This window comes from Dasypus novemcinctus, chromosome X, assembly GCF_030445035.2.
Source record: "Dasypus novemcinctus isolate mDasNov1 chromosome X, mDasNov1.1.hap2, whole genome shotgun sequence".
Lineage (NCBI taxonomy): Eukaryota > Metazoa > Chordata > Mammalia > Cingulata > Dasypodidae > Dasypus > Dasypus novemcinctus.
Genome location: NC_080704.1, coordinates 177,724,560 through 177,740,647, shown reverse-complemented (window position 1 = coordinate 177,740,647; position 16,088 = coordinate 177,724,560). Strand labels below are relative to the sequence as shown.

At 44.1% G+C, this 16,088-nt stretch overlaps 1 long non-coding RNA gene across 1 annotated transcript; it reads right to left on the bottom strand.

The window, feature by feature from the left end:
- Positions 1-4,842: 4,842 nt before the first annotated feature.
- LOC131277109 (uncharacterized) lies at positions 4,843-5,608 on the bottom strand. The gene is made up of 2 exons (XR_009184314.2): positions 5,371-5,608; positions 4,843-5,181 (listed from the first exon to the last, which is right to left on the bottom strand). It is a non-coding gene; the product is annotated as an uncharacterized lncRNA (long non-coding RNA).
- Between the last annotated feature and the right edge of the window lie 10,480 nt (positions 5,609-16,088).

Here is a 16,088-nt window from a genome sequence, read left to right as displayed (position 1 = left end):
GATGTGCCACAATGATGGGAGAGTTTGTTGATGTGAAGGGGTGGCGTGGGTGGGGTGGGGGTTATATGGGGACCTCATATATTTTGAATATATCATTTAAAAGAAAATAAAGAAGAAGAAGAAAAAAAGAAGTAACCGGCAAATTGACAGTGTTACAAATGAGAAGACAATCTAACAATGGAAATGAAAATATGTGTAATGCTATTTGGAAAAACCAAGCAAAATAAAGTCGGATCCTCACAGCTAAATAATTTTTAGATAGATAAAGAGTAAAATATAAATGAATATACAGCTTTTTCAAGGCAGAATGAAACTCCTGGAGCAAGGAAATGGATCACAAAGGAAAATAGATTTCTCTGCACAAAAATGAAGGCAAGTCAATTGGGAAAAATATTTTCCATCTAAAAAACAAAATAATACTATCCTTCCAATTTGTAAACTATATCTAAGTGGGTAAAAAATTTCTACTCATTGAAACATAAAAGCAAAATGAACAAAGAACATGAAAAGACAATTCTCAGAGGAAGAAGTAGAATGACTAATAAAAATATTGATCAAAAGCCAGTCTTTTACTGGAATTGTAGTTGATGCAGGGTTTTAAGATATATCTAGGGGATTTGAATCTCTGGACTGACAATATGATAGCCAGGCCCTGAGCCTCAACAGACTTCAACTCCTACACTCTGATTTATTGGACTTACACCGCTCAGCTAACATGGAGTTGAAGAATGGCAACCACCACACCATGGAGCCTAGAGTGCCTACAACTGAAAGCAGGAGGATTGCATCCAGCATCCATGTGGAATCTAAGCCCCCTCTTGAAATAGATGTGCAATGGACACAACCAATCCAATGTCCACAGAGAAAATGTGACATTGGTGTGGGAAAAGTGGCCATGGTGGCTGCTGGGTGCGGGGAATGGGAGGAAGAGATGAGATGTGGAGGCGTTTTCGGGACTTGGAGTTGTCCTGGGTGGTGCTTCACGGACAATTACGGATTATTGTAGATCCCCCCAGAGCCCACTGGATGGAACGTGGGAGAGTATGGGCTATGATGTGGAGCATTGACCATGAGGTGCAGCGATGCCCAGAGATGTACTTACCAAATGCAACGGATGTGTCATAATGATGGGAGAGAGTGTTGCTGTGGGGGGAGTGGTGGGGTTGAAAGGGACCTCATATTTTTTGAATGTAATATTTTTAAAAAAGGAATGAAAAAAAAAGCCAGTCTTGACCATGTGATGGCCAGACCCTGGGCCTCAGCAGACTTGCAACTCCTACACTCTGGTTTGTTTGACTAACCCTGGCCAGCTGACAGGCAGGTGAAGAAGGTCAACCACCATACCAGGGAGCCACAAGTGCCTACACCTGCAAGCAAGAGAATTGCATCTATCATCTATGTGGAATCTAAGGCTTCCTTTGATGTAGAGGGGGACTGGACATAGCCATCCAGGATCCACAGGATGGAGAAATAGAGTATGGATTAGAGTGGACTTACTGATATTCTATTCTGGAAATATTGTGATTAGTAATGGAAGAAATTATTGCGTTGATGTGGAGAAAGTGGCCACGGTAGCTGCTGATGGTAGGGAGATGGAGAAATAGATATCGTGTGGGGGCATTTTCAGAATTTGCAGTTGTCCTTGGTGGTGCTCCTCCATGGGAAGCAAGTTCCTTTGTCCAATCTCTAGTGCCTCCTAAAAAAACACCATTAAAACTTTTCTGGATGCGAGTTGCCATATGAGCAATGATATCAAAATCACAAATGCCCAGAAACACATTCTCTGGAATAATTTCCAAGAAGTGAAATTTTATGGTCAAATGATGTACTTAAATTTTGAGAGAAAATGTCAAATTCATTTTCCTGTAGATTATGTACATAACTTGTCCATCAGCAAAGTGTGAATGTGGTTGTCCCATTATGGTAGGCACAAATCATATGACTATTGAACACATGTGGTCAGTCTCAATTGAGATGTAAGTGCACACACTGGATTTCAAAGAGTTGGAATCAGTAAATAATGAAAAATAGCTCATTAATGCCTTCTGTTCTGATTACATGTTGAAAAGATAGTATTTTGGATATGGTTGGGTTAAATAAAGCATATTACTAAAATAAATTTGATCAAGGCTTATTTTTGTATCCCTTAATAAGCTTCTAAAGTTTTCTCTTGCCCATTTTCTTATTAAATGTATTCCTGGGTACTTTATAGTTTTTCTTATCATTGTAAATGGCATTTTGTTTACCTTTACTAGTTATTGCTTGTATTCCTGCAGGCCCTTGAATTGTGCATATCAGTTGTGTACTGGGCCACATTACTAGTTTCTCTTTTCATTTGTAATAGTTTTTCAGTTGGATGCCATCGTGTTTTTTAGGTGAACCATTACATCATCCTCAAATAATGATACTTTTACCACCGCCTTTAGATTTTTATGTATATGCCTTTCTCTTGTCTGATTTTATGGTCTATACTCAGAAGAAGGTTGAGTTGTAGTGTTGATAAAGGGTATCTTTATTTTATTCTAGATTTTAATAGTGAACCTTCTAGTGTTTTTCTCATTAATCATAGTGCCAGAATTTGGGTTGATATAGAGGTATCATGTTAAGGAACCTTACCCTAATCTGATTCTACTGAGTTTCTTTTGTAAAGCAAGAATAGCTACTGAATTTTGTTAATGATCTCTTCAACGTCTGTGGAGATGATCACAGGATTTTGCACATTTGTCTACGAAAATGATGAATTGTATTCATAACTTTTCTAATATTTAAAAGTCTTTGCATTCCTTAAATAAATCCCCTGGGCAAATAACTTAAACAGCATTGGACTTACTGTACCTTAGAAGATTTTGTTGAATTCCCCTCAGAATTCGGTGAACATAGTGCTATTTATACAGCTTTCTTTGAACAATCCCAAAAAAGTTTCTCTATACAGGGGTTAGTTCTTTTATGTTTTCCTTAAAAAGAAAAGATTTCTCTGTTTTCCTAAACAGATTTGTATAGAATTGAGTACGCATTGTCTTATAGGTCACACAATTTCCTCTAAATCTGTTATCTACCCATTTTTCTTGTTTTGTGTATTTGTGCTCTCTCCACTTTTCAAATTACTATGTCAAATGACACTTGTGTTTTGCTCTTTTAAAGAACCATCTCAGATTTTTTTCATCAGTTATGTACTGAGCCAGGAGCTTAGTACTTCTTGAAGGCAGGGGAGAAAGGGGAGGCTTTTGAAAGAGGAATTAAGAGAAAGAAAGACTTTGTGAGGCTAAGTGAGGAAATTTAGTATTCCTTGAAGTGAGGTAAGGGAGTGAAGTCTTTCACAAGGAGGAGGTATGTGAGGGAAGGTTTTTGTGAGAGGATGGAAGGGAGATCAGTACTGTGAGAGAGGAGGGAGGGGAGGGAAGGAAGCCTTTGTGAGCAAGATAAGGGGTCTTAGTGACCTTAATCACCTGAGATTTAGCCTTTTCTTGCTTTTGAATGTAGAACGTTTTTATTTTGTGCATACATTCAAAAGTGCTCTCTTCATTTAAGACTGCACCTTTTATTACTAGACGGTGTTCTTAGAGACCTGGACTTCAGTTGGGTTGGAATGAACCCCTGTGCTTTTGGGCAGGGATGCCGTGGGTATATCTCCCTGTAGCCCTGAGGCTCAAGATATTAATGCAAGAGAAGCATGCCCAACAGCAGCAGTGAAGATATTTAGGTCCTAGTGTCTCTGTTGTACCCAAGGTATAGCCTTTCCCCTGAGTACTCCGTAGATCCATGGGCCAATGAATGGCTGAGACAGACAAACCGCTACTTACAGGATGTCCTCCTTTCCTGGGGCCTTAGCATCAATCAGTTTCCTCCCAAGACACACAGAGAGGTCCCAGCAGAGACATCCAACCCAAGGTTCACGCTCCTATCACTTAGCACTAGTAAATTCTTAAAACAGACAACTTAAGTCAGCAGAATCTGAAACAGAAGCTCCGTTGGACTCAGCAATGCAGCGCAGCATAGCACAGCTTCAAGCACAAGCTAGCCAGCAGGCAGTGGAGCCTGTTAGGAGGCCAGCGCAAGAGAAAAAGATTCCAGGGGCAGTGGCCATGGTCTATGATTGTTGATCTCAGCCTCCATTGTTCAGGTCACCCACAGAGGCAGGTGGACCCCCACCCCAAGTTTTGTCCAGAAGTTGAGACTGATAGACCCCACATACACCAAGAGGGCAGGACAAGGTTGGTTCCTGAGGCAATGGAGGTGTCTAGGGTGAGCAGGGCAGGAGGCTCAAGCAGGCCTGAAATGGCTTGAGAGAGCAAGGAAAGGAAACGAGCCTGGGCTTTTATTGTGGTTTGAGGACGGGGCTGGGTAAGCATTCCTGTGTGAAGGGGCTTCCATGATTTGAATCCCCTGCCAACGCCAAGGGTGGGTGGGGGGACACAAAGGTTTTCTTCTCAGTTTGTGCAGAGGTAGGGCCGAGTAGATCGGGAAGGGCGAGGCTTAAACTGTGTCAGAAGTCAACCATCACCAACGGAGTTGGATTCTGTTACATACTGCCAATCCCCACACAAATAACAAAACATCTCCCCTCCCCATGGGTTCTGGCAATCTAACCCTTGATGTCACCTTGCTCTTTCTCTCCTCTCCAAAATATACAAACACCAAGTCTTTTTCTGCTTGTTCAGGGACTCAGGTTTGAAGGAGGAATTTTTCTTCAATACTCAACCCTGACTCAGTGCTGATCCCCAATATCTGTATGGTCTGCCCCGAACGCTTCAGAAGCCCTCCTCCTTCCTCCTCACACACCTGACTCTTCTCTTCCTTCCTCATTTCCCACCATCAGAGAACCCACAGTGAGACACTTACAGCTCCTTCAAAGAGACGTTTTTCACAACTTGTTTATTTTAAATTTATCACTATGAGTGTAGTCTACTGTGCCCGACTCATTCTCTATTCATATGTCATTTTCTCTGGGGTCTCTTCTATAGACACACTGGGTAATTCAAGGCCTCTGGGCTCTACCAGGCACAGGGAATTACTTGGACTGGCAGAGTTCTCCGGAGTTTCTTCTTTCTGGTTTGTTCTAATCTGAGTCTTCTTCTTTTTCACCCTGTGATAGATGACCAATATTTCGAGAGGTTTTTTTGTGCTATGCTTTTCTGAAATCTGTTGAAGGATTAAGTTTGCCCTCTCGATCATCTTCTTTTCCTGGTAGAGAAAGAGTGAGCCCAGGAGGGCATTAGTTTGGGAGGGAGTGGATGGGGATGGGGTTGTAAGGGGGCTTGTAATCAGGGGTGAGTGCTGAGGAGGGGGTTTATACCAGGCAAGGACAGTGGGAACGCTGGGGTGGGGAGTCAATGGGGAAGAAAAGGAGGAGGATGAGTAGGGTTATCTGACCTTGTTACTTTCTCTGGTCTTCATTAAATTGTCCGTCTCCTCTGTCCCTCCAGTGCATGTGGTTGATTCTTCCGTGCTCAAGATGGGGTTTTCTGTATCTGTTTCAGGCTCATCATTTTTACTGGTCAATTGTCCCATGGTGTACACAATATTGGCCTCCCTCACTGCTCCTGACCTTCCTATATATAAGTACCCATGACAGGGAAAAACCACACCTTCAGCTTTGCGTGTCATCAAAACCTTCTCCCCAGCCAATGGTAGTCCAGGATGGCCGAGACATCATAAAGCAGCATTGCTTAGTGGTGGGGGAGGGGATGTGGGAAATGCCAAAGTGCTTTGGTTAGAGAAAGGGGAATTTCACCAGTACTTCCTCAACAGTCTTCCAAAGGGACCTGTCACCTCTCCTTACCCCTGTGTCTCAAGTGTGTGTAGTTCGCATAGCAGAGAGAGGGTGTTTCCCTCCAAGCCTTCTCCATTGGCCACCCCTATTCAGTGGCTCATTCTGTTCTCTTCCATTCTTCACCATCACCTAGAATTTTGGTAGTTTCACGTAAAACCCCTTTGAGCTAATGTGGTTATATTTAGGTCTCAGTGATGATGTGAATCTTCCCACTTCCTTCCAACAATGGTCTTGAATACCACTCACTACTTGGTTTACCATCAAGCAACTTGTCCAGTGTGTGTGTGTGTGTGTGTGTGTGTGTATTTATCTGTGTGTGTGTATGTTTTTACTGGGTATATTTTTTGGGGAGGGACTTCCATCCTGATCATATTGATAAGTTTCTTCTTCCAGAGAGCTTCAGATCAGTATTGGTAAAGTTATGGGCCTGCCCCCTTGCCCATGGCTGAATTAACACCTGGGCTGTGCCTCAGGGCTGCTAAGGGTGTTTTTTCCTATGATTGTGAGGATCAGGATCTCTTCTGGAGACAGAGGTATAGCTAGCAGCAGTAGAAATACTTTCCAAAGTCCTAGGATTGTGACCTCTGAGTGCCACGTTGCATCTGCTCTTCCTACACGAGTGAGGAAGACCTAATGGACCCATGCTTTGCATAGGATATTGGTCTTTCCCTTGAGTGCTCTAGAGAATGGTGTGAAGACCCATTTGACTCACAAAACCAGAGGTTACAAGGTAAAAGTTGTTAGCTTTAGCGTAGTGTCAGTGAAAGTTTATCCTGGAATTGAGACACACGATTCAATCTGTCATTTGTAGATTAGTCAGGGCTTGAGCACATGATACCAAGGTACTTTAAAGATACTTCCAATTCCATGATGCTGTCCCTAAACACCATATTTCTAGCTTCAATTGGTTAGTCTATGAAAGAGGTTAGTTAGAACTCAGCAAATGTAACATAAAATCTCACAGTCCAAAGCACAAGCTAGCCAGCAGGTACTACCTCATAGTGAATGCTCTTCAGCAAAAGAGTTGCTGATCAAGACAAAGACAAAGAAAGACTCCCAGTGATTGTGGACAGTGCTTAGATATCCTCTCATAGCCCCAATCATTATGGACAACCCACAGAAGGAGGATGGGATCCCATCCAAAATCCGTTCTGGATGTCAAGATGGACGATGCCTTATGCATCACGTAACAAGAGAGTATGAAATGAATGACTACTCACATGAGGCTTCCTTGGAACAGCAGTTTTCACATCAGCTACAAGAATGTGAAGTCTTGAGAGCAGGGAAACAAGACTGGCTTGGCTTTTATGGCGATGCCTAGGTGAGGCTGGGGTAAGTGCTTTTGCATGTGAGCTAGGGCTTGTTTGGTTTGAACTTCCTGCCAGCCCTAAAGCAGGGAGCATCTGGGCTTTCTTATCAGCTTGCCCAGATATTGACATAAGGTAAAGAGGGAAGGGTGAACCTTAAAAGCTCTCAGAAATCCAACATCAAATATAGAGTCAGACACTTTGTTACAGAACTTTTATAGACCAGTGTTACGCATGTGCAAGATGAATGATCCTCCGTTTAAAAATTTCATAACCATTACAACCAAGGTTCTTATATTGTCTTTGGTTTCAACTGCATTCATGAGATCAGAATTTCCCAAATTATTGTCCCTTCAATATTATTTAGGTTTGTTTAGAATTACATTGGTCCATCAATTGATCAACTGTGCAGAAAGACTGCCAACTTCATCAAGTCTGAGACTTGGTCTACAGGAGTGCAGTCCTAGTTGCATTATTATCTGCTGAATGATGTGGGGGATTCTTATATCTCCTCTGCACTTGCTGATTACTCGGACACACATAGACCCAAATAATAGCTACAAAGTAACATTTATTGAACAGGAATCATGCTAAGTATTCATATCCTTCTTTAATCCTTATCCCGAATCCCTTGAGGACATTTTTTCCCCAGCACTGCCAAGACTCCTGAACCCATTTCTCTTGCGATTGCTGAAGCATAAAAGAACATGAGGAAGAAATGAGATGTGGAGGCGTTTTCGGGACTTGGAGTTGTCCTGGGTGATGCTGCAGGGACAGTTACCAGACATTGTATGTCCTCCTATGGCCCACTGGATGGAACGTGGGAGAGTGTAGGCTATGATGTTGACCATTGACCATGAGGTGCAGCGGTGCTCAGAGATGTATTCACCAAACGGAATGAATGTCTCATGATGATGGAGGAGATTGTTGCTATGGGGAGAGGAGTGGGGTGAGGGGGGTGGGGGGTATATGGGGACCTCATAATTTTTTAACGTAATGTTAAAAAAATTAAGACAAAAAAAAGAAAAACTTAAGATGAGAATCTCAAAGCAACCCTGAAGATTTCTCTTGATAAAGAAAATATGTATCCTTTTTTTAAGGAGGCCACACACTCCAGTTTCTCTTGGACAGTGTTGACCTTTAACAGTTTTTATAGTATGCCCGTTCACACTTGTATTAGTTAGGCAAAAGGGTGCTGATGCAAAATACCAGAAATCTGCTGACTTCCTAATGAGTATTTATTTGGCATAGAAGATTACAGGTAGGGGTAGAAGCTTACACTTCTCCCCTCCTATCTTATTCGTGGCCAGGGATGGAATTACAGGTGTCTGAGGATCCAACCTGTGTTGGCTGAGAGCACTTGCAGTTCCCCATAGAGGCTGGTGCAGGTCCCCCAGCTTCCTCCCTACCAGAGTTGGGGTGGGAGCTTAAGCTAGAACTGCAATTCGATCTGAGTGGAAAGAAGCTGATCCCTACCTTCACTGTGATTTTTAATCAGGCCTGCTTCCCCTCGTGCCGGGGGAGGGAAAAGATGGACACTCCCAGCCTCTTTCTGATTTGGACGAGTTCAAACTTCAAAAGTTCTTTGAATTATACCTTAACCAGCTAAATGACAAAACAGTAGCTGAAGTCTGTGCCTGACCATCTCCTCCTCCCCTGCTTTTGGAAATGGAGCTTCCACCTCCAGCCACAGGACAGCTCCCAAGGAGGCTTGTGCCACCACTGGAGGATGGGCACTGGCCTCTGCAGCGTGGAGTGCTCTACTCACGAATTTTCACTGCAGATGGGCAGTCTCTTCCCTTCATTCTTTCAAGGATGTTGCAGGATGCTCTTCTCGTCTCCACGACTCACCAAACAGGTGCTTTTGATAGCTCTGTTTAGATTACTGACTGACCTTTAGCATGAGCTGATTCTTGGAACTGTTTAATCTGCCACCATCTTTCGCCCTGGCCAATTTATTTTTGACAAGACTGCCAAAACCACTTGATTGGGAAAGAATACACTCTTTGACAAAAGGTACTGGGAGAAATGAATATGTATATTCAAAGAAAAAGGAAAACAATTGAAAGTTTATCTCACCCCACGTACAATATTAAATCAAACTGTAGGAAAAACCTAAGTATAAAAGCCAGGAGTATAAAATACTAGAAGAAAATGAAGAGAAGCATCAGGATCTTGTCTTAGGATATGGTTTTTTAGACTTTGCAGTGAAAGCACAAGCATCAGAAGAGCAAAGGGATAAATGGGACCTCCTAAAAATTAAAAATTTTAACTTTGTCATGAAAATGAAAAGATGATATACTCAGTAGGAGAAAGTCATTGAAAAGCATATATCCATTAATGTTTTAATATCCAGAATATATAAAGAAACCCTACAATTCAAAAATAAAAGATAATCCATTTAAAAATAGACAAAAGTTTCAAATAGACATTTCTCCATGAGGAAATTCAAGTGGCTAAAAAGCACCTGAAAAGTTGCTCAACATCACTACCTTTTAAGGAAACGCAAATCAAAATCATAATGAGACATCATTTCACACACACGAGAATGACTACTATTAAAACATAGAGAATTACAAGTATTGAAGAGGATTTGAAGAACTAGAAACATGCCTTCACTGCTGTTGGGAAGGTCACTGTGGAAAATAGTTTCGCAGTTCCTCAGGAAGCTAAATTTAGAATTTCTGTATATGTTAGTCAAAGGGGTGCTGATGCAGAATACCACAAACTGGTTGGGTTTTATAAAGGCGATTTATCTGGGGTAGGAGCTTACAGATACCAGGCCACAAAGCTAAGTTACTTCCCTCACCAAAGTCTGTTTTCACGTGTTGGAGCAAGGTGGCTGCCTAGGTCTGCGCGGGTTGAAGCTTCTGGGGTTGCGATGGTGTAGGTCGCCACGGAAACAGCGAAGTTCCCATTCTGGATGGAGGGCTCATAGCAGTGACCCTTTTCAAAGGCTGAGCGGGGGGTGATCCAAAAGAGAGGCAGCCCCTCAAATGAATCAGGGGACATCCCTCCCAGCAGGGCGTGGAAACCATGGTTAGCTCTGAGGAACAGAGGCCCAGACCACGCTCGCCAGGGCCAGCGACATGCCCAGGCCCCTCGGGCCATTCACGGGGCTTCTGGGGGCCTCATTTTTCTCATCTCTACAATGGAAACAAGAATCTCTGCCCACTCAACCCTGCAGAGCTGTACTGCCTCAATTCCTCTCCGTATCAAAACGCCTCCTTCCCATGTGCCAGAGCCCCATTTCTGGACGCCTGCTTTACTGATACTGTCAGTCCATCTAGGAGAAAGGGCAACATTTTGTGGGGAAGACAGAATGGAAAGTTCTCCCAGGGGACAAGAGAGAACCAGGAGCACCCCTGTAGGAGGGTCAAGGGGCTGAGCAGTAGGGGCCCTTGGGAAGAAGTGGTGGCTGGACTCTAAGAGGCCTCATCGGGTGGAACAGAGAGAAGCTCAGAGGCAGGAACACTTGGGCTGGAATCTTAGTCCCTTCTTACGAGCTGGGGGCCTTGAACAAATCATCCAAGTCCTCTAAGCCTGAACATCTTCGATAAAAAGGGGGATAATAACAGTTCTTGCCCTGCAGTGTTGACAAGGCAGCAGGGCACTTGGCACATAGTAGATGCTCAATCAACAACAGGCAGTGGTGTTAATAAAGCCATATCTACTATAGGTAGACGAAGGATTACTTTGGCCACCGGGTAGCCCCTCCCCATCATTTCAACCCCAGCTCCTCCATGCTTCCCCTGATCCCCAACAACCACCCCAGGAGAGAGGGGAATTTCCCAGGGCTCCTCACAGTTGACTCGGATGTTGAAGGTGGAGGCCGCCAGGGTCCGTTCTGACATGAACGTGATGCGGATGGCATTGCTGTCACTCAGCAAGCCCTCGGAGGGGACGCTCTCGGTGGGAAGGGAGGCATACAGAAGAGCTGAGGTGTTGGTCCACCCGCTGTAGGCCGTCATCCTGGCAGGCGGGCAAGAAGAGGGGGCATAGAGGAGGCCTGCTTGAGTCAATGATGCAAGGAGCAGCAGAGAAGATGGGCAATGAGGGCCTCTTCCTGGGTGTCCTTCCTGGTTTCGAATCCTGGCCCTTCCCCTTCCTGGCCTGGACAAGGTGCTTCCCCTTATCACACCTGTTTTCTGTTCTGTAGAATGTGGTGAGATGCTGACCCTGGATTCCTCATCACTTTCTTCTGAGATTGTCTGGAAAGTGACAGTGATGTGTATGATAGTTAGCCAAATAAATGATGCAGAGTATTATTAATTGAAAATTTGGTATTAATGGACTAATAGGATTCCTTAAACAATGACACATAGAGTCACCCAGGCCTGGGCTGGAGTCCCACCTCTGGGATTCTAAGCTGTGTGAACTTGGGTAAGAACAAAACCTCTCTGAGCCTCTGCGTCTTCATTCATTAAACTGGTATAAGGAGACCGACATTAGAGTGTGGGGATTAGAGACCAATTTTATAATGTATGAAACACAGAGTATGAATATAAGTCAAATATCATAAGCACTTGATCCCAAACTGCCTATGTCTCTGATCCTCATTTCTCTGTTTTTTAGATTTATTTCTTTCCGCTCCTCCCTCCATTGTCTACTCTCTGTGTCCATTCACTGTGTGTTCTTCTGTGTCTGCCTGCATTCTCATTAAGAGGCTCTGGGAACTGATCCTTCATGGTGGGAGAGAGGCAATCATTCTCTTGTGCCACCTCAGCACCCTGGTCTGCTGGGTCTCTTATTGTCTCTCCTCTGTGTCTCTTTTTGTTGCATCATCTTGCTGCGCCAGCTCTCCGCATGGGTACACACTCCTGCACCTGGCAGCACTCCTGCACGAGGCAGCACTCAAAGTGCAGGTGGAGCCTCTGGCCCAACGGGCTTCGATTGTCCCCACGCAGAACTGGCCCCTTTGCAGTTTCCAGGGTAGCTGGGGGAGGTCACAGCCGATGGTGGCATTGTGCCCTGCCTGCCCCACCGCAAGACTCTGGCTCCAGAAGCAGGGGTGAGTGGGGGAGCAGAGAGAGATTGAGAGAGAGAGAGGAAGTGAGTGTTTCCTCTTCCCTGATTCCTGCCTCCACTCCTAGCCAGGGTGAACCGTCAGTCAGAGGCCTGGGAGTGAAAACAGGGTTGGAGAGGGAGATGAAGGTGGGGATCTGTTCCCCTGGGGAGGGTCTCCTATTTGATGGGACATCTCATTCGTGGTAGGGAACGACTAGGATTCAAGAACTCTCCTTGGTGCTGAAGGCGCTTGATTCTTCATTATGGAAACGGCAGTCAAGAAGGGAATACACAGGCAGCTCACCCAGGAAGAAATAGACATACTTAGTCAGCTCTAAAATGTCAGCCTCACTGGCAATAAAAGAAATGCAAATCTAAACTGTATTCTATTTCCAGCTATGTAATTGGTAAGATGAAAAGCAATGACAAAATCCCAAGATGGTAGAGAGGTGATGGGAAATGCCTGCTCTCGTTCACAGCTAGTTAGCATGCAAACTGCTGTGACCTTTCAGGAGGACCAGTCAGAGTAAAGACTAGAAAATATGTACAAACCCTTTGACCTTGTAATTACGGTTCTGGGAATTTATTCTGCGGGAAGATTCAGGGATTCCCACAAAGATTAATAAATGTGGATATTCACTGTAACATTGTTTCTAAGAGTGAAAATTGAGAAACATCACAAATGTCCACACACAGGTGTTTGTTGAAACAAATTACATTCCCTCCCTAGTTATCAAAAAACCATGGTCTCAAGGAATATTTAAAAATAAAGGAAAATATTTACTATTTTTAGTGGAAAAAAAAAGCAAGTTAGAAAATGGCCTGCCAAACTATTTTCAATAAGCTATTTGCAAGTGTCAGTTGAGACCATGAATATAAAAGTGATTTGCTTCTATCTTTTCCACTTATGTATTTCTTAGATTATTTTTTACAAGAACCATAGGTTGCTTTTATCATAAAAATCTAATAAAGAAATATTAAAAAGAGATTTGTGGAGTGAAAGATGTATATGCATGTGAGGGGGTATTCTTAAGCTTATTCTTGAGATATATTCAGTTCTTAGAAAAGTGTTTTCTGGCGATGGTTTAGGAGAGCTGGTGGGCAGCAGGGACCTCTCACTAGACTCACTAGTCAAGGAGCAAGGGGTGCAGAGTACACTCAGGCAAAGCCCCCACCCAGGCCAGGATTGCAAGCCTGGGAGCCACCCACATTTCTTAGGAGAATCAAAGCAGACTCACATATTATCTTTCCCAAGAACAGGTCCCTTTCTCCTCCCCCATTTTTGGGGTGCTAGAGGGCCAGGAAGTAAGAGTTGACCTGGCCATTTGGAACGAGATCCCAGAGGGCTAAAGAGCTTGAACTCTGCTTAATGGACAGCATGCCATCATCTTCCTGGCTCCCTCTCTCTGCTCCTACAGATCACTGCTAAGATGGGGCCTCCACTCATCATCATCATCTTTATTCCACTCAGTCCTCACAGCACTATCACCAGTTGGAACAGAACATACCTCTTGTGATGGAGTCCTCCATCTAGACTAGGTAGGCTTCACAAGAGCTGGGATGCTGGATTTATCACCTAGAAAAGTTCTTGGTATGTAGTGTGTGCTCGGTGCACAGCTGCTGAATAACCATCTACCCTCATTTTTGCAGAACAGGAATAACAAACAGTTCAGAGGTGTCAGGCCACTTGCTCAAGGACACCCAACTAATAAGTAGAGGCATTACGACTGGCTGTCCCCCTGTAGGACCTGTTGCTGTAGCCATTGTTCCTCTTATTGTGTCTTATTCATGATGATATTCCTATGAGCCAGAATGGTGCATGGAACACATTCAGTGCTTTACAAAAATCTGTTGAATGAAATCATTTTTCTATATCTTCCAACCTGCAGCACGAGCAGAAAGCTTGGCACCTGGTGGGTGTTCATTCATCAGCTATTAAGTGGGGCACTCCTCTGTGGGGCAGCACTCCATTTGTGTCAGCACTTCTGTGCATACTCCTCACAGACCAGCAGTCTGCATGGGCCAGCTGGCCAAACAGGCAGCTTGCCTTTCACCAGGAGGCCCTGGGCATTGAACCCTGGACCTCCTATATGGTAGATGGGAGCCCAATTGCTTGAGCCACATCTGCTTCACTTTCCTTTTGAGTGTTTGTTTTTAGGAGGCACCAGGAACTGAACCCAGGACTTTCTCACACGGGAAGTAAGTGTTCAATTGCTTGAGCCACATTCACTCAACACCCCTACATTTTGGTGAGGGAAAATCCATGGGTTCTAAAGCAAGAGTTGGCAGACTAGAGTCTACGGGCCAAATCAGGCCCACCACCAATTTTTTTAAAGGTTTTATTTTTTATTTTATTTTTTTTCTTCCCCCTTTCCTTCCCCCTCCCCCTCCCCCTCCCTACTGTTTTGCTGTCTGTGTCCATTCGCTGTGCAATCTTCTCTACCTATTTCCCTTTTTTTTTGCCTTCTCTTCTTGTTTATTGTCCTCTAGGATTCAACGGGTTTCGATCCCAGGGGCCTCTGATGTGGAGAGAGGTTCCCTATCACCCGCACAACCTCAGTTCCTGGTCTCTGCTGTACTTCTCCTTGACTTTCCCCTTCGTCTCTTTTTTGTTGCATCATCATCTTGTTGCATGACTCACTTGTGTGGGCACTGGTTCCCTGTGTGAGCACTGTGTTTACCTCATGAACACTGGCTCACTGGGTAGGCATGCTTTCTCTCCTTCCTTTTTAGTGGAGGCTCCAAGGGTCGAACCCGGTTCTTCCCATACGGTAGGTAGAAGCCCTATCACCTGAACCACATCTGTTTCCGCCACCACTTTTAATTGAAGTTTTATTGGAACACAGTCATGTTCTTTCTTTCTTTTTCTTAAAGTAGGTAGTGGAAATTGAACCCAGGACCTTGCACATGAGAAGCAGGTGCTCAACCACTTGAGCTACATCCATTCCCCCATACTTTATTCCTAGCTGCTTTTTCCCTACAACAGCTGTGTTGAGTAGCTGCAACAGAGATTCTTTGGCCTGCAAACTGTAACATATTTACTCTTTGGCCCTTTAGAGGAAAAGTTTTCTTACTCTTGTTTGGAAATATAAAAATGTGAAATTATCATTTTAGTAGATAAAAAAGCGGCAAATATCTGCATTTTCACACAGTTCAATCTAATGGGTCATTTTGGTGTTAAGCCCTATTGTTTGTACAGTTCATTTCATCTAAGATTTTAATGTACATAGTGAACAGGATAGAGGCTCATAGAAGTTAAGGGACTAGCCTGAGGTCACACAGCTGGAAACCATCAAACTTAGGATAAAACTCAGGGGCCTGACTCCAAGGTCATGGCTCTTTCTGCTCCCTATGCTTCCTCTCAGCAAGCCCTCCCAAAGGCTGCTCTACTGTCAACCCCTGTGCCCTCAAAGTGATCAAATAGTAACATCCTCCCCTGCAGTGCTTGCTCTAGCATATGCACCTTCAGTGTCTGCCAAGGATGCAGAATTGGAATGATCCTGAGCTTACTCGTTGTTTCACTAGCCCTGAACTTTGTGATTAGAATCTTTGATCTTTCAGATCAAGGATTATTTATAAATATCACTAGGTGCTTTATAAATATGTGTTGAAAGAAAACATTTTTCTTCATCTTTGAACCTGCAGCACCAACACAATGCTTGGCATTTGGTGGGTCAGCTATTGAACAACTGCAAGGCTGAGTGGGGCTTGTGGCAGGAGAAAAGGGAGGGCAGTCTCTTCTCTGCTGTGGTCAACCACAAAGACACTGCCAAAGGGGTGCCTCGCCTCTTTCAGGACCAGAGACAGAGCACTGGGATCCTTCTGTCTCTCCTGGCTGCCCCCTGCCTCAAGTGGAGAGATTGTCCTCTCAATCACCCCCAGTAAGCCAAACCTAGGTTCAAACGAGGGCCACTTTTTGCTATAGCTCTAAGACAAGGCACTTAGGTTCCCTGCAACTCAAGTTTGAGCCCCTGCTGAGTGTTGCTATTCCAAGTTAGCAACCC